This window comes from Puma concolor, chromosome A3 (genome assembly GCF_028749965.1).
Source record: "Puma concolor isolate L17-30 chromosome A3, mPumCon1.1.hap2, whole genome shotgun sequence".
NCBI classification, from domain to species: Eukaryota; Metazoa; Chordata; class Mammalia; order Carnivora; family Felidae; genus Puma; species Puma concolor.
In genome coordinates, this window is record NC_141669.1 from 37,057,852 (window position 1) to 37,080,418 (window position 22,567).

General features: G+C 46.0%; 1 long non-coding RNA gene across 8 annotated transcripts in view; it reads right to left on the reverse strand.

Annotated features, from left to right (window-relative positions):
• Nucleotides 1-474: 474 nt before the first annotated feature.
• LOC147582371 (uncharacterized) overlaps nucleotides 475-22,567 on the reverse strand; it is a 158,421-nt gene continuing 136,328 nt past the window's right edge. For 3 of the 8 annotated variants that reach the window (XR_015249053.1, XR_015249048.1, XR_015249047.1), the window contains one exon: nucleotides 475-1,925. This is a non-coding gene — a long non-coding RNA (uncharacterized LOC147582371). Of the gene's footprint in view, nucleotides 1,926-11,236; nucleotides 11,654-17,870; nucleotides 18,666-19,361; nucleotides 20,491-22,567 lie in introns of those variants that run through there. The other 5 variants (XR_015249049.1, XR_015249051.1, XR_015249052.1 and 2 more) reach the window with 3 other exon arrangements.

Below are 22,567 nucleotides of genomic sequence, written 5' to 3' on the forward strand. Positions count from 1 at the left end.
TTTTGAGTCTGTTGTCACCCTCTCTTGAGAGGCCTTCAGATGTCCCCAGGGACTGTCCACACTGTCCTGGAAGCCCACACCTCCTAACGGAGGCGCCAGAGCCATCTGGGCCCCCAGGGCCTGTCCCCGGAGGACACCCCTGGGAAGCAGGATGACAAAGTGAGTAGACATTTCCCTCTCGGGGGCCTTCGGGCCTAAACACGTCCATCCTTTTTTTTTTTTTTTTTTTTTTTAAATGTACGCTCAGTTTTTTTTTTTGTTTTTTAACGTTTATTTATTTTTGGGACAGAGAGAGACAGAGCATGAACGGGGGAGGGGCAGAGAGAGAGAGGGAGACACAGAATCGGAAACAGGCTCCAGGCTCTGAGCCATCAGCCCAGAGCCCGACGCGGGGCTCGAACTCACGGACCGCGAGATCGTGACCTGGCGGAAGTCGGAGGCTTAACCGACTGCGCAACCCAGGCGCCCCACCACGTCCATCCTTAAGTCAGGAAATGAATCTGTGGCAAACAGGACAAGGGTGTGTGGGGGGAGTTGGGTGGGGAGCCTCGGGCCTTCACAGACGTCAGAGCTGAGACCGGGGGGAGGAGCCAGCTGTTCTAGGACCTCCAACCCCCCTCCCCGCCACGGGCGTGGGCGTCACCCGAGTCCACCTACCACAGATTCTCATGTAATAGGCCTGGAATGGAGTCTGGCTGACAAAAACTCCCCCAGCTGGTTGCACAGGGCAGGCTGCGGCCTCGAGGACCTAGAGGCAAGTTCAGACCACCACTCTCCTTCTGCAGGAGAGGAGACTGAGCTTCAGAGAAGCTGAGCCACTTGCCCAAGGTCACGGTGTAAGTGACTTCGCGGAAGACGGATGATGCGAAGTCCCGTCTCCATCCACCTGTTCTCACGTGGGGAGAAAAGTCTTCTCGTTTCTGAGGTGAGAACCAGCTGACTCTTCTCTCCCTACCAGTTTTCAGGGTCATCTATCCGGTGGGGCTCTGTCCACACACTGCTGAAATGAGCCTGGAAGGTTCCTATCCTGACAAACAGGCTCCTGGGAGGCCTGATGGCTCCAGGCTACTAACACTCCACAGGGGACCTGTACCTGTGTTTGCCCTGTGGTAGCGTGCAGGCCATGAACCTCCTCTCGTTGTTTCTGTACTCCCAAGGAGGGAGCTTGTCATGTCGGATTGGGGCACAGCGGGTGTGAAATACGGTGCCCACAGAGGGGCGTCAGCTAGACTAAAAAATGAATCAGTAACAGAAAAACATTGCGGGGCATCTGCAGTTTACTGAGTGTCCGCCCTGTCAGGCACTGAGTCTGCAGCAACCGGACATCTCATGAAAACCCTCCGGCAGGCAGCCCACCCGGCGGACGTGGAAATGAACCAGCGCAGGCTCCGCTGGGAGGGGTGGTGCGTGTGACGAGGCGGGGAGGCTGGAGCTAGAAGGCCGGGCCTCGGCTGCACTTGATTTGCTGAATGTGCTGACCCAGAGCTGGGCCGGAGCAGGCTGGGGTGACTCCCTAGGTGTCAGGGAATGAGGCAGACCTTCTAAGAGTGGCGGGCCCCATTTTCGTCGTTTTGCAGGCTGACCCTCCCATCTTAGAAAAGCGCAGGATGAGGTGACTTGGCACACTGCCAGAGGACAGCTGGGGTGTCTCCTGCCCACTCGGAGCTACCCCAGCAACTGGGAAGGAAAGGAGACCAACTGGAAAGGCTGGGATGCCAGCCGGTCGAGGCCTTGGTTTTCTCATGTCTACACAGGCGTCGTGGCAGGGATCGGATGCGATCGCGGGCGTCAGGTTCCTGGGATGGCGCTCAGCACGTTGCAAGGGCTCCGTGGACGTTCGATGCTGCCCGTGGTGCTGGTTTTGTGATGAGTCCGGAAACGGCTTCTCCGACCCGTACTCTCTTGTTGAAAAAGCACACGAAACCCTCGAAGCAAACACAAATGTAGCAGATGAAAGCATGCAGCGTAACATGGTCCCCAGGCCAGCTTCTCCTCCGCACGAATGAGTTTGTCACATCTTTGTCCTGCGCAGTCTCCACTGGAGCCTTTACAGAAGGGCCCCGGGGACCTAGAGGGAAAGCGCTTACTCTGCTTTAATTAGGATTAATAAGCCCGGTGCTCTGCGTAGGTTGTGACAGAAGTGTCCAGTTCATTCGTCATCCATTCATTCATTCATCCACTCATTCATTCATTCATACATCCATCCATCCACTCATCCATCCATTCATCCACTCACTCATTCATCCATTCACCCACTCATTCATTCATTCATCCATTCACCCATCCATCCATCCATCCATTCACCCATCCATCCATCCATCCACTCATCCACTCATTCATTCATTCATCCACTCACTCATTCATCCATCCATCCGTTCATCCACTCATTCATTCGTTCATCCATTCATTCATCCATCCACTCATTCATTCATTCATACACTCATCCATTCATTCATCCACTCATCCGTTCATTTATTCATCCATCCATCCATCCACTTATTCATTCATTCATCCACTCATATCCACTCGTCCACTCATTCATTCATTCATTCATCCACTCATTCATTCATCCACTTATTCATTCATCCATCCATCCATTCATCCACTCATCCATTCATTCATTCATTCATCCATCCATTCATTCATTCATCCATCCATTCATTCATTCATCCATCCATTCATTCATCCACTCATCCATTCATTCATCCATCCATCCATCCATCCACTCATCCACTCATCCATTCATTCATTCATCCACTCATTCATCCACTCGTCCACTCATTCATTCATTCATTCATCCACTCATTCATTCATCCACTTATTCATTCATCCATCCATCCATCCATCCATCCACTCATCCACTCATCCACTCATCCATTCATTCATTCATCCACTCATTCATCCACTCGTCCATTCATTCATTCATTCATTCATGCACTTATTCATTCATCCACTTATTCATTCATTCATCAGTTACCTACTCAACACCTGCCCATATCAAGTACTGCTTCAGGGGCTAGAATGCTGTGCCATCAAGACAAAGAAAGAACCGGCATGCTAGTGAGGGGGACAGATCACAGAGAAGGAACCTGCAGAAGCACTGACGAAAATCAGAGTGCAAGGCGACGGGATTGTGTGGGGCAAGAGGCCTGTCTGAGGAGTGACCCCAGAGACCCGAGGGGTCGGAGGACCATGGCACCTGGCTGAACACTCCAGGCTAAGAGAGAAGCCAGAATGAGGCTCTGAGGTGGGAGCCCCCTCACAGAGAGCACAGGTCGTGGTAGTCAGCTAACCATATTTAACATGGGCAGTCTGGAAGCTGCACATGCTGTCCCAGAGCTCTTGGGTGAGCAGACTCTTGTCACACTCACGGGGAGACACAGAAAAGGAGGCTTTGTATAAAACGTGAGGAACCAGGGGCGCCTGGGTGGCTCTGTCAGTGAAGCGTCTGACTCTTGATTTTGGCTCAGGTCGTGGACTCACGGTTTTGTGAGTTGGAGTCTCGCATCTGGCTCTGCGTACTGACCTCGAGGATCCTGCTCGGATTCTCCCTCTCTCCCTCTCTGCCCCTCCCCCCACTCACACTCTGTCTCTCTCCAAAACAAAAACAAAAACAAAACCGTGCAGAACCACGTGAGCACAGCACATCTTAAATTGGGGCCACCCACTTTGCCAGTAAGGGGTCTGTCTCTCCGTCTCTCTCTCTTTGTTTTTTTTGAGAGAGAGAGAGAGAGAGGAACAGCACATGCATGTGCCAGAGCATGCTCAAGTTGGGGAGGGGGCAGAGAGAGAGGAAGAGACAATTCCAGGCAGGCTCCATACTGTCAGTGCAGAGCCCGATGCCCGATGCGGGGCTCAAACTCACGAACCAGGACATTGTGACCTGAGCCGAAGTCAGATGCTTAACTGACCGAGCCACCCAGGTGCCCCAGGACTCTGTCTTTTGGACAGAGGACCATATATTAAGCCAAAGGAATGGCTATCTAAGAGTGCACATGTCAGCCATCAACAGACAGAGCCCAGGAGGGAATGTTTTCCAAGGGGAAGATATTCCCAGCTCTCAGGGTACGGCAGGTTGCCTTTATCCCTTCCACAGGGGGGGCCCACCGGTTAGTGACTTTGGTTTGCCTTTGGTACCTCTCCACGCCCCGTCCAGGCTCCACTGATCAGATTCTCCCTTTGTTGTCTCTCTGTCTCTGGCGTCATGGCATGTGGTCATTAGCCCAACTGGTTGGTCATACTAAGAGCTGAGGGTTTCACCGAAGCCAGGAAGTGGTTAGCTTGGGCAACAGACAGGCTCTACCTCCATGACCAAGAGCCGTCTCAGCCTTTTGTATCCACTGAAGACACCCGAAGCGTGGCCCCTTGCCCTTTTGGGAGCGCGTCCGCCCTCACCACCTGCGGTGCCTCGACGTTGGGGCACTGTTCCAGTAGCTCGAACACTGTTCGTTGTCCTCGGCAATCTGACCAAGGGGCTTCTACCGTCATTCCTGCTTCCCAGCTAGAGAAACTGAGGCCCGGAGACGGTAAGTGGGGGAGGTGGAATTTGAACCCATGATGTGCATTTCCAGAGGCCGAGAATTTTACTCTTTGCTACACCCCTCTGCAAGCCCCCTCAAGCACTCGTGTTTTTCGGGGCTGGCCCTTCCACACGGCTGCCTCTGTCCTCCAGCTCACCCCAGATGAGGACGCCTGAGGGCCTTTTGCTTGTAGCAGGGGACAGAGACGGTTCCTGGCCCCTCCCATGGACGCATTTGGAACCTGACTTTGATGGTAGGAAGCAAAGAAAACGAATCAAGGGAAGGAGGTGACAGCTAATTTTGGCTCAACAACCCCTTGCTTTGTTCTCAGATCCCCGAGTGTGGGGTCACTGCCAGGTGTCCCAGGAGACCTGTGTTCTTACAGCTCAACTTGCAAATCCCTTTCCCTCCCCCAGACTTGGCCCTGTCTTTGGCACACCAGGGGGCTATGCTGGGTGTTCTCGAGGGTCCCCTTGCTCTAACATAACTTTAGCTACCTACGGAGGGAGAGAAGATGACAGGTTGCACACAAATGGTTTGTAAACAGTGTCCAACTGATGGGTGCCTGGGTGGCTCAGTCAGTTAAGAGTCTGACTCTTGGGGCGCCTGGGTGGCTCAGTTGGTTGAGCATCCGACTTCAGCTCAGGTCATAATCTCGCGGTCTGTGGGTTCAAGCCCCACGTCGGGCTCTGTGCTGACAGCTCGGAGCCTGGAGCCTGTTTCGGATTCTGTGTCTCCCTCTTTCTCTGACCCTCCCCTGTTCATGCTCTCTCTCTCTCTGTCTCAAAAATAAATAAACGTTAAAAAAAAAAAAAAAAGAGTCTGACTCTTGATTTCCACTCAGGTATGATCTCACGGTTTATGAGATTGAGCCCCAACGAAGTTCAGCTCCACACTAACAGCACGAGGCCTGCTTGAGATTCTTTCTCTCTCTCTCTCCCTGTCTCCCTGCCCCTCCCCTGCTTACGCTCTCTTTCGCAAAATAAGTAAATAAACTGAAAAAAAAATGTCCAGCTGGTTATACCAATACCTCTCATCCTACTGGTTGAAGGGAATGAGGGACTAGAAAGCTTAAAACATCTCAAAAGGAAATAAACCAGCTCTTTGGTGTTTAATGGCCCTATCGTTCAGCAGATGCATCTTCCAAATTAAAACCCGCTTCCTCATAAAAAAATACCAGGATGATTTTAGCCAAGTGTTTCAGCAAAGGTATCTGCAGTAACTCAGCAAGAGCTCTCTAGATGGTTTTAGACCGGAAATTCCCAAAGAATTCCGTCTCCAATTCTCTATGTCAGCATGGAATGAAAAGAATGGGTCACTGGTGAGGTCCACACTGACATGGCGGCCTGCCCTGATGTCAGTCATGGCGTCAGGTGAGCAGCTGGGAGGACCAGTGTGAGGGCGGGAGGACCAGAGTGGGGCATGACCAAACTCCCTGGGCTTAGAGAAGCGGATGGTCTGACAGGTGAGCAGGGCCTCTCTGCTGAATGGAAGGCTGGCCTGCCTTTGGATGGAAGATGTTAGGACATGTGGTGTAGACTGTCTACAAATAAGTCATCTGTGAACCCCATGACTTTTCTATCAGTTTGTGTGTTTATTGGTTCAGAGTGAGAAAACGGCATCTTGGTTTCCAAAGTTTTGGGGCATCATATAAAATACTCTTTGTGAAGCAACAAAGTTTTTGTGGCTGTGTTGACCTCTGCAAACTCCAACATAGTGTTTTAGGTCAACCCTTTGCCGAAGTAAGACATGCATGGAGAAAAGTGCACAAGTGATTTGCGTAAGAGCATGACGAATTTTCACAAAGGAACCAAATCTATGAAACCATGACCCGGTTGAGGACCAGGACACTGTTGAATCTTCATTATATTGTACACCTGAAACTAATATAACACTAGATGTTAATTATACTTCAGCAGAAAAAGAAGAGACAGATAACAACAACAGCGACAAAGAACAGTACATTACAAACACCCCAACAGCCCCTTTGTGCTTCTTCCCAGTCACATCCTCCAAATAACGACCATCTTGACTTGCATCCCCACCAAGTAGCTTTGTCTGTTCTTGACCTTCATGTCAATAGTATCATCCCGTGTGCCCTCTTGGTTGTCTGGCTCCCTACCCTGAACTTGAAGGTTTCAGTTCTGTGTTAGTTCGTGTTGTTTTAGATTGTTCAATTTCACCGCTAAGGACACCACATATATTTATCCATTCCACTGTTGATGGAACTCTGGGCTGTTTCTATCAACCTCGAAGATCGGGGCCTGGGTGGCTCAGTTGGTGAGGCGGCCGACTTTTGATTTCAGCTCAGGTCATGATCTCACTCTTCCTAATTGGAGCCCCTGCCCTGCTCAGGCTCTGCACTGACAGTGTGGAGCCTGCTTGGGACTTTCTCTCTCCTCTCTCTGCCCCTCCCCTCCTCGTGTTCGCGCTCCCCCACCTCTTCAAAATAAAGAAATAAACTTAAAAAAACCCTGCTAGTTATTTTACCAGTAAAAAAATGGGTTCATTCAGAAAAAGCAGAGAATCGCAATTCGGGACAAAGTAGCTTCAGAGCAAAAGCATAGGCAAGTCCAGAGATTGAAGGAGAGGAACGCTCTTTTACAGAGGAAAGGGAGAAGTTGGGAGGTCTGTTGTAAAAAAAAAAAAAAAAAAAAAAAAAAAAGTCCATTAAGGTCAACTGGGGGCTCAAATTATAGTGGTTTTTCATTGGCTGAGTTATTACAGTCTCTCACTGGCTGAGTGTCGCCAGGGGAGGAAGAAAATCTTCCTCCTTCTGGGATAGTAAAGTCGTAGCTAAAGTAGTACCACCTTGGGGCGCCTGGGTGGCTCAGTCGGTTAAGCGTCTGACTTCAGCTCAGGTCATGATCTCACACTTCATGGGTTCGAGTCCCACGTCAGGCTCTGTGCCGACAGCTCATGGAGCCTGTTTCAGATTCTGTGTCTCCTTCTCTCTCTGCCCCTCCCCCCTCTCATGCTCTCTGTCTCTCTCTCAAAAAATGAATAAACATTAAAAAAAATTTTTTGAGGTGTGGCTCTTTCTGCAATTGGCCAGGAGGGGTAGGGCATGAGAACTCCCACCTCTGGCCTCCCAACTCCATTTTAGTGTGGTTTCCTTTTAGAACTTTTCACGTCTCCAGACTTTGGCTCCTTAACTAGATAGTTCTGAAGGGTTTCGTACGTGTCTTCGGCACGCGCGTGTATGTATGTTTCAGTCTACATTGTTCAGGTGCAGTAAATCTTGCCCCAAATTTTCCACAGTGACTGCACCGGTTTACAGCCATGCTGGTCAGTGGATGGCGGTGGCAATGGCCACACACATCCTCTCCAGCACTTAGTGTTATTAGTCTGTTCATTTTCAGCCACTCTGGTGGGTATATAGTGGTGTTACCCTGTGAATGTCCTCTGCACTCCCCTGCTCATATTTACTGATAAATTGTATAGCCTCTTAGTGAGGTACCTGTGCCAGTCTTTTGCTCATTTTTTTTCTATTGGACTACTAATGGTTTTTGAAGATTTTTCATATATTCTGGACACGATTTTTTTTTTTTCAACGTTTATTTATTTTTGGGACAGAGAGAGACAGAGCATGAACGGGGGAGGGGCAGAGAGAGAGAGGGAGACACAGAATCGGAAACAGGCTCCAGGCTCTGAGCCATCAGCCCAGAGCCCGACGCGGGGCTCGAACTCACGGACCGCGAGATCGTGACCTGGCTGAAGTCGGACGCTTAACCGACTGCGCCACCCAGGCGCCCCATGGACACAATTTTTTTAAATCAAGTTTAAGATATGCAAATATTGTTTCTCTGTGGCTTGACTTTCACTCTCTTTTTAAGGTTTTAATTAATTAATTAATTTATTTATTTATTTATTAGAGAAAGAGAAAGAAAGAGAGAGAGGGAATCTCAAGCAGATTCCACAGTCAGTGTGGATCCTGACTCGGGGCTCAATCCCATGACCCTGGGATCGTGACCTGACCTGAAATCAAGACTCAGACGCTCAAACCACTGAGCTACCCAAGCACCCCAACCTTTTTAGTCTCTTCTTGGTGTCTTTTGATGAGCAAACTTCTTGGTTTTAATGAAGTCCAGTTTACTGATCTTTTCTCGTGTTCTTAGTGGTTTTTTTGTACTGTATTTGAGAAAATTTTTCGTGTCCAAGCTCATGAGATTATTCTCTGATGTTATCTTTTGGAAGTTTTATCATTTTACCTTTCATATTTAGATTACAATCTGCCTGATTTGATTTTTTAACCTTATTTATTTATTTATTTAGAGAGAGAGCACGACCAGGGGAGGGGCAGATAGAGAGGGAAAGAGAGATTTTCCCAAGCAGGCAATGTACGATCAGAGCAGAGCCCAATGTGGGGCTAGATCTCAGGAACCATGAGATCATGACCTGAGCTGAAACCATGAGTCAGATTCATAACTGACTGAGCCACCCAAGTGTCCTACCTGATTTAATGTTTGTGTCTGGTGTGAGGTAAGGTCAAGATTAATTTTTTTTTTCAATGAATATGCAGTCAACCCAGCAGAGTTTATGAAAAGACCATCCCTCCTATCTCATTGCATGGCAGTGTCTTTTAAAATCACAAATCAAGGTATTGAATATGAGTGGTCTGTTTTCTAGAACTTTCATTTCTGTTCCATGGGTCTATTTGTCTATGCTTACACAAATCTTACACTGTCTTATTTACTAAAGCTTCAGAATAAGTCTTGAAAATGTTCCTATTCAAGATTCTTTTGGTCTTTTAATTTTCCAAATAAATTATAGGATGAAGTTTATGCTAAAAATAAAACTAACAAAACTCTACTGGAATTTATATTGAAGTTGTGCTAGTTCTAGAGATCAGTTTGGAGAGAATTGACTTTAAAAGCATTAAGTCTTGGGGCACCTGGGTGGCTCAGTTGGTTGAGCACCCAACTCTTGATTTCAGCTCAGGTCATGATTCCAGTATCTTAGGATCAAGCCCCACATCAGGCTGCATGCTCAGCATGGAGTCTGCTTGAGATTCTCTCTCTCTCTCTCTCTCTCTCTCTCTTACTCTCTCCGCCCCTCTCCCCCACTCACACTCTCTCTCAAGTAAAAAAATTTAAAAATTAAAAAAAATTTTTTAGAGCATTAAGTTTTTCATTCTATAAATATTTGCTTAGGGTTTCTTTAATATCTTTCAACAATAATCTTATGGTTCTTAATTAAATTTCATCACATTTATTTCGCTAATTTTTTTTAAAAAATTATGTTTTATTTTTTATATTTAAGAGACAGAGCATGAGTGGGGGAGGGGCAGAGAGAGAGGGAAACATAGAACCTGAAGCAGGCTCGGACCCACGATGTGGGGCTCGAACCCACGAACTGTGAGATCATGACCTGAGCTGAAGTCAGATGCTTAACTGACTGAGCCACCCAGGTGCTCCTATTTTGCTATTTTCTTCAAACAAAATTTTTTTTAACGTTTATTTATTTTTGAGACAGAGACAGAGCATGAATGAGGGAGGGACAGAGAGAGAAGCAGGCTCCAGGCTCTAAGCCATCAGCCCAGAGCCCGACGCGGGGCTCGAACTCACGGACCGCGAGATCGTGACCTGAGTTGAAGTTGGACGCTTAACCGACTGAGCCACCCAGGAGCCCCTATTTTGCTATTTTCTAAAGACGTTTTTAAGAGCAGTTTTAGGTTCACAACAAAATGGAGAGGAAAGCAAAGATTTCCTATATACTCCTTCCCTCAACATTTGCATAGCCTCCCCCATAATCAACATCCCCAACCAGAATGATACATTTGTTACAGTTCAGAAACCTACATTGGCCCATCTTATCATCCAAAGTCCATGGTTTCCGTTACAGGTTACTCTTGATGGCATACATATTCAATGGGTTTGGAAAAATGTATAATGACCTGTATCTACCATTATAATATACAGAGTATTTTCACTGCCCTAAAAAAATCATCTGTGCCCCAACTATTCCCTATATTTTAGGTGCTTTTGTAAATGGTGTCATTTAAAATTTGTTATTTTCCAATTATTTGTCACTATTTAAAACCATTAGTTCTCTTAAGTTGATTAAGCAGCCCATCTGCATGTGGTCAAAGCTACTAATGTGTGAATCGAAGTCATCATTTACAGTAGAGAAATTTTTCTGTATGCTTTCTCTTTGTCACTCAGATTGGGTGACTTCTGTTGTTTTTTCCTCAATTTTATTGATTCTACCTTTTGTCGTATCCATTCTACCATTGAGCCTATCTGGTGAGTTTTTTATTTCAGTTATTATATTTCCTAGTGCTATAATTTCCATTTGGTTCCTTTTTTATAAGCTCCGTTTCTTGGCCAAGATTTTTTTCTCTTCTTTCATTTGTTTCAAGAGAATTTGCACTTCCTTTCTAAAGCATTTTTATGACAGCTGCTTCAAAGTCTTTGTCAGGTGCTTCTAGCACCTGGTTCATCTCAGAGTGGGTGTCACCTGATTGTCTTTTCTCATCTACGTTATTCTCCTGGTTCTTGATATGATGTGTATATTTGGACATCTTGCCTTTTATGTTAGGAGACTCTCTCAATCCGATTTGAATTTTTTTTTAAGCCAGCTCTCACCCTATTTAGGTTAACAAGCAGATCCTGGCCTGGGTTAGTGGGCTGTGGGTCCAATGGCAATTTAATTTCAGAGCGTTTGTCATATTATTACAGTCTCTTGGGGCTCCCACTGGTCCTCCCTGCTGCTACCTGAGGGGGCTGAAGGAAATTCCTCAGGCTGGTTCTCCCGGTGCCTCTAGATAAGGGGTCCTCTTGGGTCCATGGAGACAAAAAAGCTTCTTCCCAGGTGAGGTTGCTTGTTATGCTGTAACCCCCTTTTTTGGTATCATCTGGTCATTCCAGGTGTCCGTCAGTGAGAGAAGAGAATGTCAGGCCCACCAAAAAGAGGGAACCTCTGTTGGTTCTCCTCTGGAGCCCGGTTGGGCAGCAGGAAATGCCAAGCCTAGATCACCTTCTCCTGTTGGACAAGGGGGTAGTAAGACACCCCACTGCTGTGTTGTTCTTGCAGTACTAGGATCTCTAGCTTGTTTCCCTCTCTCTTTCCCCTTTCAGAGTTTTCCTTTGGTGACCTCTTGCAATATTTCCAGAGTTCATCATTGTACCTAGCTGGAGGAGGAAAGGGAGAAATGAGTTTATGTTATCTTGTCTGGACCAGAAGTCCTTTCAGTAGCTTTTGAATACAAAAACCATTCATTGACAGAATCAGCGATGATTCCATCTTGAATATAATTCATCAACCTAAATATAGCCAGGTTATAAAAAGGAAATCAATCACAGACTCTTAGAATTGGTGGGATCTTAGACTCTATTCCACTCTCCTTTACAAAAGAGACACTTTCTGTAGAGCACCCGGACAAATGGACAGCCCATTTCCAGCATACCATGGGATCAGGGAATTGTCCAACTAGCGGTTTCCCTGGGGCACTCTGGCCAGGGATATTCAGGAAAAATATTATGGATCCATCCATGATGGGAGAAAGAGGTGGAGTTGCCTGTTTTAATTTCTGTAACTAGTATATTTCAGGACAACGCATGAGCAGCCAGTAAAAATGAATGCAAATGACGGGTGGAAAGAATACACATGGAGATGAGAGAAAGCAAAGCTAGTGAACGTTTTAAACATACATTTTCACCCCCTCTCAACTAAAAAAAAAAAAAAAAAAAAGACAGAAACCTGCTGTTTAAAGCAGGAAATATTAGAAAACACCAGCTGAGAAACTGCCCACTTGGCATCTGTGAGCCCCAGCTGGCCCTCTGACCCTGCTCCTATTTTAAGTTCATGACGCACAGTCAAGCATTCCTTTGCTGCACCTGAAAGAATGACTTCAGCCCAGACTGAGCCCTTATTGGAAGTGACGGAGTTATTTTTAGACCTGGGCACGTAGTTTGCTTCAGCCTAATTGTTGGAACTTTCAAGGAAACGGGATGGGGGTGGGGGGAGGATGGCTCTCTCATTAACGTCCCACCTGGTGTTCCACCAAAGGGCACCTCATTTCTCAGACAGCTTGTTAGTTTGGAGCCAGTGGCCATTGCCAAGGATGACTCTTGGTTCCCCTCCTGCCTGTCACAAACGGCTCTCTGAGCCTCCCACACCAGATCGTACCCATCTTGCCAGTGGAAGTGAGCCCCCATGCCAAGCTGTTCTTGTCCTCACTAGCTTACTTTCTCTGGAAAGCATGAGAGCCCAGCCAGATTCTGGGTGTCTGAATTTGGATTCTATCCCTTACAAATTAAGTCTCTGGACACATTACTTCTTGGGGCCTTAGTTTCCCAAACTGCATAGACTAACAATTCATCGTTATAAGGATTAGGTAAAAGGTCGTAGGCAAAAAGCGATCTGTGTTGAGCAGGGAGTGCTCAACAAATTCTGGCCATTATTATTATTATTAATTATAATTATTATTATTATCAAGGGCTCAAAACGCTTTTATGCGTTGTTCCACTTGGTCTTAAGACCTCATAGGTCTTGACAAGAAACCTATGAGAGAGGGGTTATTGTCCCCACTTTATAAATGAGAGCAGTGAGGCTTAGAATGGTTGGGTGAGTCGACAAGTCACAGGACCACTAACAGGGGAATTCAGGACTCTTGGCTTCAGTGACCGTGCCTGGGGGCAGCTCAGCAGATGGCATCATCACATTCAGTAGCAGCCACAGTAGCAGGACGGGCAGCAAGTATAGAGTGATCAATTGCACACCGGCTCTCGTTGAATACTCACAACAGCTATAGGCTCTGGATTCTATCATCAAACCCCACTTCGGATGAGGGGCCCAAAGTTCAGAGAGATCAAGGAAGGTGTCCGGGGGCACACAGCTGAGAGTGGGGGAGTTGGGGTGTCCCCCTGGCCTACCATGCCCATGCTGTGCTCTCAGTCCCCCTGCTGCTGTCTACTGCGGCAAACCCTGAGAACAACTGCAAATACCTGCCTGATTGATGCAGCCCAGGCAAGGAGGACGAGCTATTTGTCCCAGAGTCCTCGGGATTTTCCATGCAGACAGTCATGCTGTTTGCAATCAGAGATAGTTTTACTGATTCTTTGATTTCTTTTTCCTGTCTTGTTACAGCAGTTAGAACTTCTTTTTTTTTTTAATTTTTTTTTTAAACGTTTATTCATTTTTGAGAGACAGAGAGAGACAGAGCGTGAGCAGGGAAGGGGCAGAGAGAGGGAGACACAGAATCTGAAGCTGACTCCAGGCTCCTCACAGAGCCCGACATGAACCGCGAGATCGTGACCTGAGCCGGAGTCAGACGCTCAACCGACTGAGCCACCCAGGCGCCCCTGCAGTGGTTAGAACTTCTAATACTGTGTCTAAGAGTAGTTAGAGCAGACATCTTCGCTTTGTTCTACATCTTTGTTCAGATCTTAGATGCATTTAATCTTTCACCATTAAATACAATGCTTGATGCAGGGTTCAGAAGATATTCTTTATGAGGCCGAAGAACTTCCTTGCTATTCCTAGTGCGTGGACAGGTTTTTTCATTATTAATGGTAATTGCATTTGGTAAATGATTTTTCTGCATCAGTTGATATGATCATATGATTTTTCTTCTTTAGCCTGTCACTATGGTGTATTACATTGATTGATTTTCAAATATTGAATCAGTATCGCATAGCTGGCATAAATGCTTCTTGGTCATAGTGTCTTACTATTTATATATACATCGTTGGATTTGATTAAATTTGGTTGATGATTTTTGCATCTAAGTTCATGAGAGATATTAGTCTTCAGGGTTTTTGGGGGGAGGGTACTGTCTTTAGTTGGTTTTGGTATCAGAGCAATGATGGCCTCATATATAGAAGTGGGAAGTGATTTATCCTTTCGTATGTCTGGAAGAGATTATATAGAAATAACATTAATTATTCTTTGAATCGTAAAATGTTCTAGTGAAGCCATCTGGGCCTAAAGATTTCTTTTGTGGAGCATTTAAATTGCACATTCAATTTCTTCAACAGTTAAAGAACTGAGTAGATCATCCAATTCATCTTGGCTAAGTTTTGGTAGTTTGTGGTGTTAGAGGAATCGTCTTATTTCTTCTAAGTTGTTGAATTTATGACCATAAAGTTGTTTGTAGTATTTTTTATTATCATTATAATGGTTGCAGAATTTATTGTGGTATCTCCTGCAATTCTGATATTGGGGATCGGGATCTGTGTCTCCTTTTTATCTTTGCCAATCTTGCTAGAAGTTACTAATTTTATTTTATTTTATTTTATTTTTCTGAAGAACCGTCTTGGCATTTCAATGGTTTTTTTCTATTTTCCAGCTTTCAATTTCATTGATTTCTGCTCCGTATTATCTCCTTTCCCTGTTTGCTTTGAATTTATTTTGCTCTTCTTTTCGTAAATTTTTTGATGTAGGAACTTAGATTAGTGATTTGAGATACTTTGTCTTCCAAGGCAGCTTTTAGTGCCATAAATTTCCCTTTCAACATTGCCTTAGCTGCCTCTCACAAACTTTAAAAATCATAGCACTGAATGAAAATGAAAATGAACATATTTTCATTTTCATTCAGTGCTATGATTTTTAAAGTTTCCTTTGAGATCACCTCCTTGACCCATGAATTATTTAGAAGTTTATTGTTTAGTTTTCAAGTATTTGGAAATTTTCCTGTTGACCTCCTGTTTTGATTTATAGTTTGATTCCATTGTGGTCAGACAACATACTCTATGATTTTAATTCTTTTGAATTTGTTAAGGTTCGCTTTACGATCTAGGATACAGTCTACCCTGATGAATGTTCCATGGGCCCTTTGAAAGGACAGATGTTCTGCGGTTGTTGACTGAGCATCCTATAAATGCCAGTCAGATCTTTGTAGTTGGTGGTGGTGGTCTAATTTTCTCTTTAGTGGTCCTAAAGTTTCTCAGCGGGGGTGGGAGTGGGGGCGGGGCTGGGAAGCTCCCAAAGGCAATTGCAGATTTGTCTAATTTTCTTTCAGCTTTCTTAGTTTTTGCTTCGATATTTTGAAACTGTTATTTGGTTCACAGGAGAGCTATTTTTTTCTTAGCGGAATAATCCTCTTTGCCCATGGTAGCTTCTTTGCTCTGCAGTCTATGTTGTCTGATGTTAACATAGCCATTCATGCTTTTGATTAATACTTGCTTGGTATATCTTTTCCCTTTCTCTTGCTTTCAGTCTCCTCGTGTCATTAAATTTGTAGTGAGTTTCTCATAAACAACATATAGTTGGGTCGCGTTTTGTAATCCACCCTGCCAATCTCTGTCTTTCAATTGGTGTATTGAGACCATTTCCATTCAAGGTATCTAGCGATCTATTAAGGCTAAGTCTGGCGTTGTATTATTTGTTTTCTGTTTGTTCCTTCTGTTTCTCATTCTTCTGTTCCTTTGTTCTTGTCTTTCTGTGGGTTGCCTGAACATTTCTTAGAGTTCCGTTTTGATTTAATTATATTTTTTAAGATATCACTTTGTATTGTTTTCTTATGTGATTATTATGTTAGGAGACTGTTGCTGGGCAACCCTTGGGAGCCAGGAAGTAGCTGCTGGGCCTGGGTCTCCTTACACTACTGGGTCAAGGCCAGGGAGACATGGGGCTTCACTGCTGCTGCTGTGGGTGGATCAGGCCACCCGCTGATGTCTCAGTTGTGGACCAGAGGCCAGAACTGCTTGGGGCTTTGCTGCTTCTGCTGCTGCTGCTTCTGCTGCTGCCGCCCCCACTGCCTACAGATGAGACTGTTTGCAAGGACCCTGGATTGTAGTGGGGGCTGGAACTTCTTACTGGGCCTCTGTTGGATTTTCCCTTTCCTGAACTTTGACCAGAGAGAGGAGGATATTCTTGGGTTTCGTTTTTTGTTGTTGTTTTCTTGTCTGTGCCTATTGGTGATTCCAGATTGCAAGCCCCTCCTGTGCCCAGATCAGGGTACATGGGAAATAAAAAGAAAATCCAGGGAACTCAGAAAGTTGCTTCTCAAGTCTTGAGGTTTCTTTCCAGTCCACCGTGTTTTGTTTTGTTTTGTTTTGTTTTGTTTTCCAACTTTCAGATTTCTTTTACCATTGTCTGTTGAATAGTTTTCAGGGAATTTAGTTGTATTCGGAGAAATGGAGTAGGGAAAAGTGATCCTATGGCATCTCGTTCCAGAACCAGAGGCAGGACAAGCCTATTTTCTAAATGTTTCAGACATACTTTCTTTCTCGGTTGATTTTCCAGAAACAGAAAAAAAATATTATCAATGGTGCTTCCTGTGGTCCAAGCTACACCCTCTTTCTCCTTCTTGGAAGGGATCGATTGCATTACTCAGTAGTCCCATTTCTCTGAGCCCGCTCTGTAGTCAACAGGATATTGAATTCCTTTTGAAAGCCGAAACAGGTAATCATTTCTTTCTTGGACCAAATGTTGATCAGTAGTGTTAATACTTGTCTGTAGCATGGAAAGTGGTTTTCTTTGAGTTCTTCCTTGCAGAAGTTTTCTTCTGGCGCTGAAAAGCTTTAACTACATTTATCTAGAAATGGATTTCCACGGCAAGAATGGAACTTTCTTCATGACGATTGTTTAGCTGCACAGGCAAAGACTTCTTATATCTGTGCTTTACTGATTTCTCATCTTGGACCCTTGCCTGACAATATAGGATGGGCTTTTGGCCCAGTGACTCACAAGAAAGCACAATATCGAAGCTTGAAGTTAATGTTTTAAATTTACCAGCAAAGGCAGAGTAAGCAGAACACTGAGCCCTGCCCCTCTTTAAAAAAAGAAAAATACTGCCTTCTGTGCCCTTTTCCTCACCATAAAGATAATCCCTTAGTTTCTCTTAAGTAATCAGAGTGGAGAAAAAAAAAAAAAAATCCAATTTGTTATATATCTTTTACCTAAAAGACACAGTTTAGAAAAGAGTAGATCAGACTTAACATGATTCATGCCATTGTTTTTTTGCGCCATAGACTACCTCTCCCCAAGATTTTGAAACTCCCATAAACAAATCCCATAAGATATTAAAATACATAGCAACACTTGTAAGTTTACATGATTTTAGGCTTACATCAGTACAATGATTCATATAATGCGGTAAATAATAGAAACTTTAAAAATCGAATATTTATATTTAAGGATATATGAAATCGAATGTTCGCATGTGAAGTAACACATTTTCAAGTACATTTTACGTTTGTTTCTGAAATCTCCTTTTCTCCACTGACTGTGTCTTTAAAATTTTTTTTTTCAAAACATATACTGTTTTTTGGCACCACATGAAAAGTTTATTGTTTGAGTGCAGGGTTAAAAAGAGGCCAGTAAATTAACATGCTATATTTGCTATGGGCACCATTCACTCCAAATTGTCAAAAGACCCAGAGAACTCATGTACAGACAACCATCCAGCATATTAAAATTGTTTTTATTATTTTAAAAACTGGTCGTAACGATCTGTGTTGAAGCACACTGTTTTTCATCTGTAAAAGTGGGACAATTTGAGTGAATTTGATGAAAACACGAATGGAAGACTCTCAGTCCTCTATAACCTCAGCAGAAAACGTGATTGTAAACGTTTGCGCAGAACCTCGATTTCCCATAGCTATGTGTGAGATGAGCTGAGAACATACTTCTATCAGTCTCTTAAGATATTATTTGCCCTCCTCACTGATAAGGCAACAGAGGATGAGAGTAAAAATGTAATAAAAATATGGAAAAAACAAAAGACTCCCTTTGCCTACTTTCAGCAACTAATGTTAAAAAAATACAATAATAATAAACAAATCAGCTCACAAAGAAAACAGCTTTTCACTTAGTTTCTTTTGAAGTGAATCTCCTTTTATTTTTTCGTTTTGGAAGCCTGCACATGCAGGCTTCCTTGGAAATGGATGAATTCTGTAGAGTTTCCAGACTCCGAAGATAAACAAAGCAGTGAATTTCTCTTCCCTCCCCCACCCCCACCCTGTAAATAACCTCGGGCCACAGTCTGAGCCTCCCTCTGCTCCCCGCCTCTACCAAGGGGCTGGGGGCTGGGTAGGCCTGTGACACCGGGGTGAGGCAGCGCAGGGAGGAGGGGGGGTGAGGGAGGAGCAAGTAGGGGTGGGCTCATCCAGGACTGAGCCCCAGCTGCAGCCCGGTGAAGAATGTCGCATGCATGCCCGCACACACAAAATGTACACAGTGGAGCCAGGCGAGAGAGAACTGTTAAAAAAAGAGAAGAAAGAAAGAAAAAGTACTGCTTCATCAGCTAAAAAACAGTCCTGTTCTTTCCTGGTTTGATTTCAGCTTGAAGTACTGGCTTGGAATTGCCCGCAGCGATATTGGGCCCCTGCCCACACAGCAGGCAGACGGCTTTCCCTGCCAACAACAGGCTTTTAATAAAACAGGATGCTCACCCATCACTAAGGCCACTGAGGACTAGGGGTCCCAGGTCCGTATGGACTGCTTCTCCCAGAGCCATTCTCTATTCCTTATCAGGAAACTCCACTCGGGAGCTCCTGGCCCACGAGCAATGCCCCTCTCCCAGGGGACTGCGGAGTGAATGCTTGCGGGGTAGCCGCCCCATTCCCTGAGCTATTTGCTTCTTATCACCCGTGAGCGTGCTCCCTTGCTCCTTCTAGGCATTTTGGCTTTTATGAAGTTTCCCACCTTGACAGTTAAATAGGATGGACTTTTTTTTTTTTTTTTCAACGTTTATTTTATTTTTGGGACAGAGAGAGACAGAGCATGAACGGGCGAGGGGCAGAGAGAGAGGGAGACACAGAATCGGAAACAGGCTCCAGGCTCTGAGCCATTAGCCCAGAGCCCGACGCGGGGCTCGAACTCACGGACCGCGAGATCGTGACCTGGCTGAAGTCGGACGCTTAACCGACTGCGCCACCCAGGCGCCCCTAGGATGGACTTTTAAATAAGGACCTGGCTGTACAGGAAGGGTGAAGACAATCCGTCCCCGTCTCCCCACAGCCAGCTCTAATGAGTCATGCCAGATCTGGATTTGGATCCGACTCACCATCTCAAGTGTGATGAACGTTAGCACTTGGGGGAGGTTCACCTGCCCGTTTGTTTTCTCCCCACTTGGAATGAAATGGGGTATGTTTCTGTTGGGACGGTGGTCCCGGAAATTTGCTGGCTGCAGTCTAATAGTGTCCCAACTAATGGGTGAGCTCCCAGGGTGCCCTCCAGACCCTGGAGATCCTGTGCGCTGCCCCCTCCCCCCGGCCCATGCTGGCCCCAGGGCATGGAAAGTGGGATGTTGAAAGTTCTCCAGAAGGATTATCCATAGGCTCAGAGGCATAGCAGGCTCCCGCCAGGGTGTCCAGAAGTGGCTGAGTATGGAACACATAACAGGCAATCAGCAAGTGGCCCTTGATGACCTCATATATGACTGGACTCCAGCATGAAAGAGACATCATTGTCATTAATAGGAAAGGCCTTGGGGCGCCTGGGTGGCTCAGTCGGTTAAGCATCCAACTTTGGCTCAGGTCATGATCTCATGGTCTGTGAGTTCGAGCCCCGTGTCTGGCTCTGTGCTGACAGCTCGGAGCCTGGAGCCAGCTTTCCATTCTGTGCCTCCCTCTCTCTCTCTCTCTGCCCGTGTCTGTCTCTCTATCTTGCAAAAATAAATAAATATTTTTTTTTTAATTTAAAAAAAAAATAGGAAAGGCCTGACAACCTAGAATCTATCCCCAGCACCGCCCTTGCTTCTTCTCTAGTTTAGACAACTTGATCCGTGTGTGCTTCAGTCTCATTTGTAATGTGCAGAGGGGGGTGTTGGGGGAGGGGAACTCACCAGCCCCTCCACTGTGCTTTTCCTTTGCAACTTCCGAGCAGGCCTTGTGGATCCCTCAGGACACCTTCCTACCCTGCCCCAGTGGGAAACCCAGCCAGCCACAGCCCGTCGGTCAGAGATGGCCCTTGAGCAAAGGCCTGTGATGGTTTCCAACTTTTCTTCCAAGGGTGGTAGTCGGTGAGCCTTTGAGTCTCAATCCAGTACGTTTCTACGCACTTTGAAGTTCTGAGGAGGAAACTGAAGGCATTGGTGGTACAGGTGGTGTTTTCATTTCTCCCTTCACTTGAAGTTCGTGACTTTGGAAGTGAAAGGAGGAGGGAGGAAGTATACGGAGGGAACATCTGGGCATGTAGATGGTGTCAGAGTGGAGAATTGTGTCTGCTGGACCGCAGCCCAGATCCACCCCGGAGTAGCGGGGTCCTGGCAGGAAGCAGGATGTACTAACCCAAATCTGAGAACATGCGGCAGGAGACCTGCCAGTGTGACCAGAAAGAGTTTAAACAGAAACTTCAGAGGGAGGAATTAACAACAACAACAAAAAAAGCCCAAATAAATCTATAAAACCAGAAACGACGAGGCACAGCACAAGAATATCAGCTAGGATTCTTGAAAAGAAACTACTCTTGCTGACTCAAGCAAAAGCGGAATGTGCGGGACGTTGTCGAGGGGCTCACAGGAGAGCGGTTTTCTGAGCTGGAGCGCGGGGTTCAGGCCGGGAGGGAGCACAAGTGTGTCAGGTGCCTCTGCGGGGTGGGGATGGGCCGCGGTCACTCCTTCTGAGGCTGCTCAGCTCTGCTCTGGGACAGGAAAGGGCACTGGGACAACACCCTTCGGCTTCCAGACAGGGAGACAGCACCTGAACTCCCCGCCCACCAGGACTGCCCGATGGTCAAGACCACGCCACAGAGGAACACACAGTTGTGCAAAGGAAGGGCGCACGGATTCTCGGTTACTAAAAAAAAAAAAAAAAAAAAAAAAAAAAAAAACCAACGGTACCCAGCGCCATATGTGACGGAAGTGTTACACCATAAACGCCATGAATGGCCAGGCGTGTCTTAGAAGGGTGACTTCAAGGTCAATGGCCAGGTGTGGAAAACCCAGCTGGCAGGCACAGGCGGGGGTCAAAGGGTAAAGGCAAAGGTGCTTCCCAGCCACCAAGATGAAGCTGTGTGGAGCCCAGGAAGGAGTCTAGCTGCTGTCAGAGATGTAGGTCAAAGCCTAAAATACCTAGACAAGTCAAGGAGGGAGTAAGAAGCAAGGACTTGTGTCCAGGGCTCAAGGTCATCTTTCTGCACTCTGGGGGGCCCATCCTGCTGGAAAAGAGCTGCTTTGAAAGGTCCTAGTTGTGAGCTTCAGAGTGGAGGAGGTGCCCAAGAGTGTCAGTGAAATCACTCCCGGTCAGGAAGGCTCCTGGGCTCTCCCTCTTGGGAAAGCAAATCTCCCCAATTCAGAATTTGGCTTCCACTGCTCTGGGCATGGGGCCAGTTCCAAGAGGAGCCAAGAAACAGGATGGTTCTGCCAGGCTGGGGGCCCAAGGGAGACAGGGGCCTGGGGCTGCTTCGACCATCTTGCCTCCATGTGAAGCAGCAGCAAAGCCAAATGGAGAGACTCAGGTCTTGGTGACATTAACAGACCTCTGAACTCAGCTATGCCTAAGGCCGGGGTGACTTAGATTCTGCTTGAAGGCAAGCCCTTGGGGAAAATCCTCTGAGCCAATAGAATCTTTTAGTGTCTAAGCCAGTTTGCATTGGCTTTCTATCACTTGTAACCACAAAGGGTTTCAATAATAGGTAGATAATAATACTAATAAGGACCTAACTATGCATTATTTCCCTTATAGCAACGCCAGGAGGTTAATGCTGTTATCATCCCCAATCTGGCATAAAGAAAACAAGGCCCGGAGAGATTAAACAAAATTCCTTAGTGCCACCCAATCTTAACCTGAAGGACTGGGGCTCAAGTGTCCAAATGCACAGATACCGAGTGAGGAAAGAGACTGAGAGAAAACCCTCAATTCTGCTCATTCACGTGACTCATCCCAGTGAGGAACAAAACGAGAGGAAACACATAGAAAAAAAAAAAAAAAACAACCAATGTGGCCACCAAAGGTGGTCATTGGTGATCTCAGATCTTTAGAGAAGCATGCCTAAAATGTGAAAAGGGGGCACAGAATCAAAGAGAATGTGCATGAAGGGACTGCCCTTCTGAGGACAGCATCGAGAAGGCTAACGCCCAGAATAAGCAGAAACCTACTAAAGGACCATGATTTCACAAGGCTTTTTAAAGCTACTTGAAGAGCACAAGAAAGCGATAG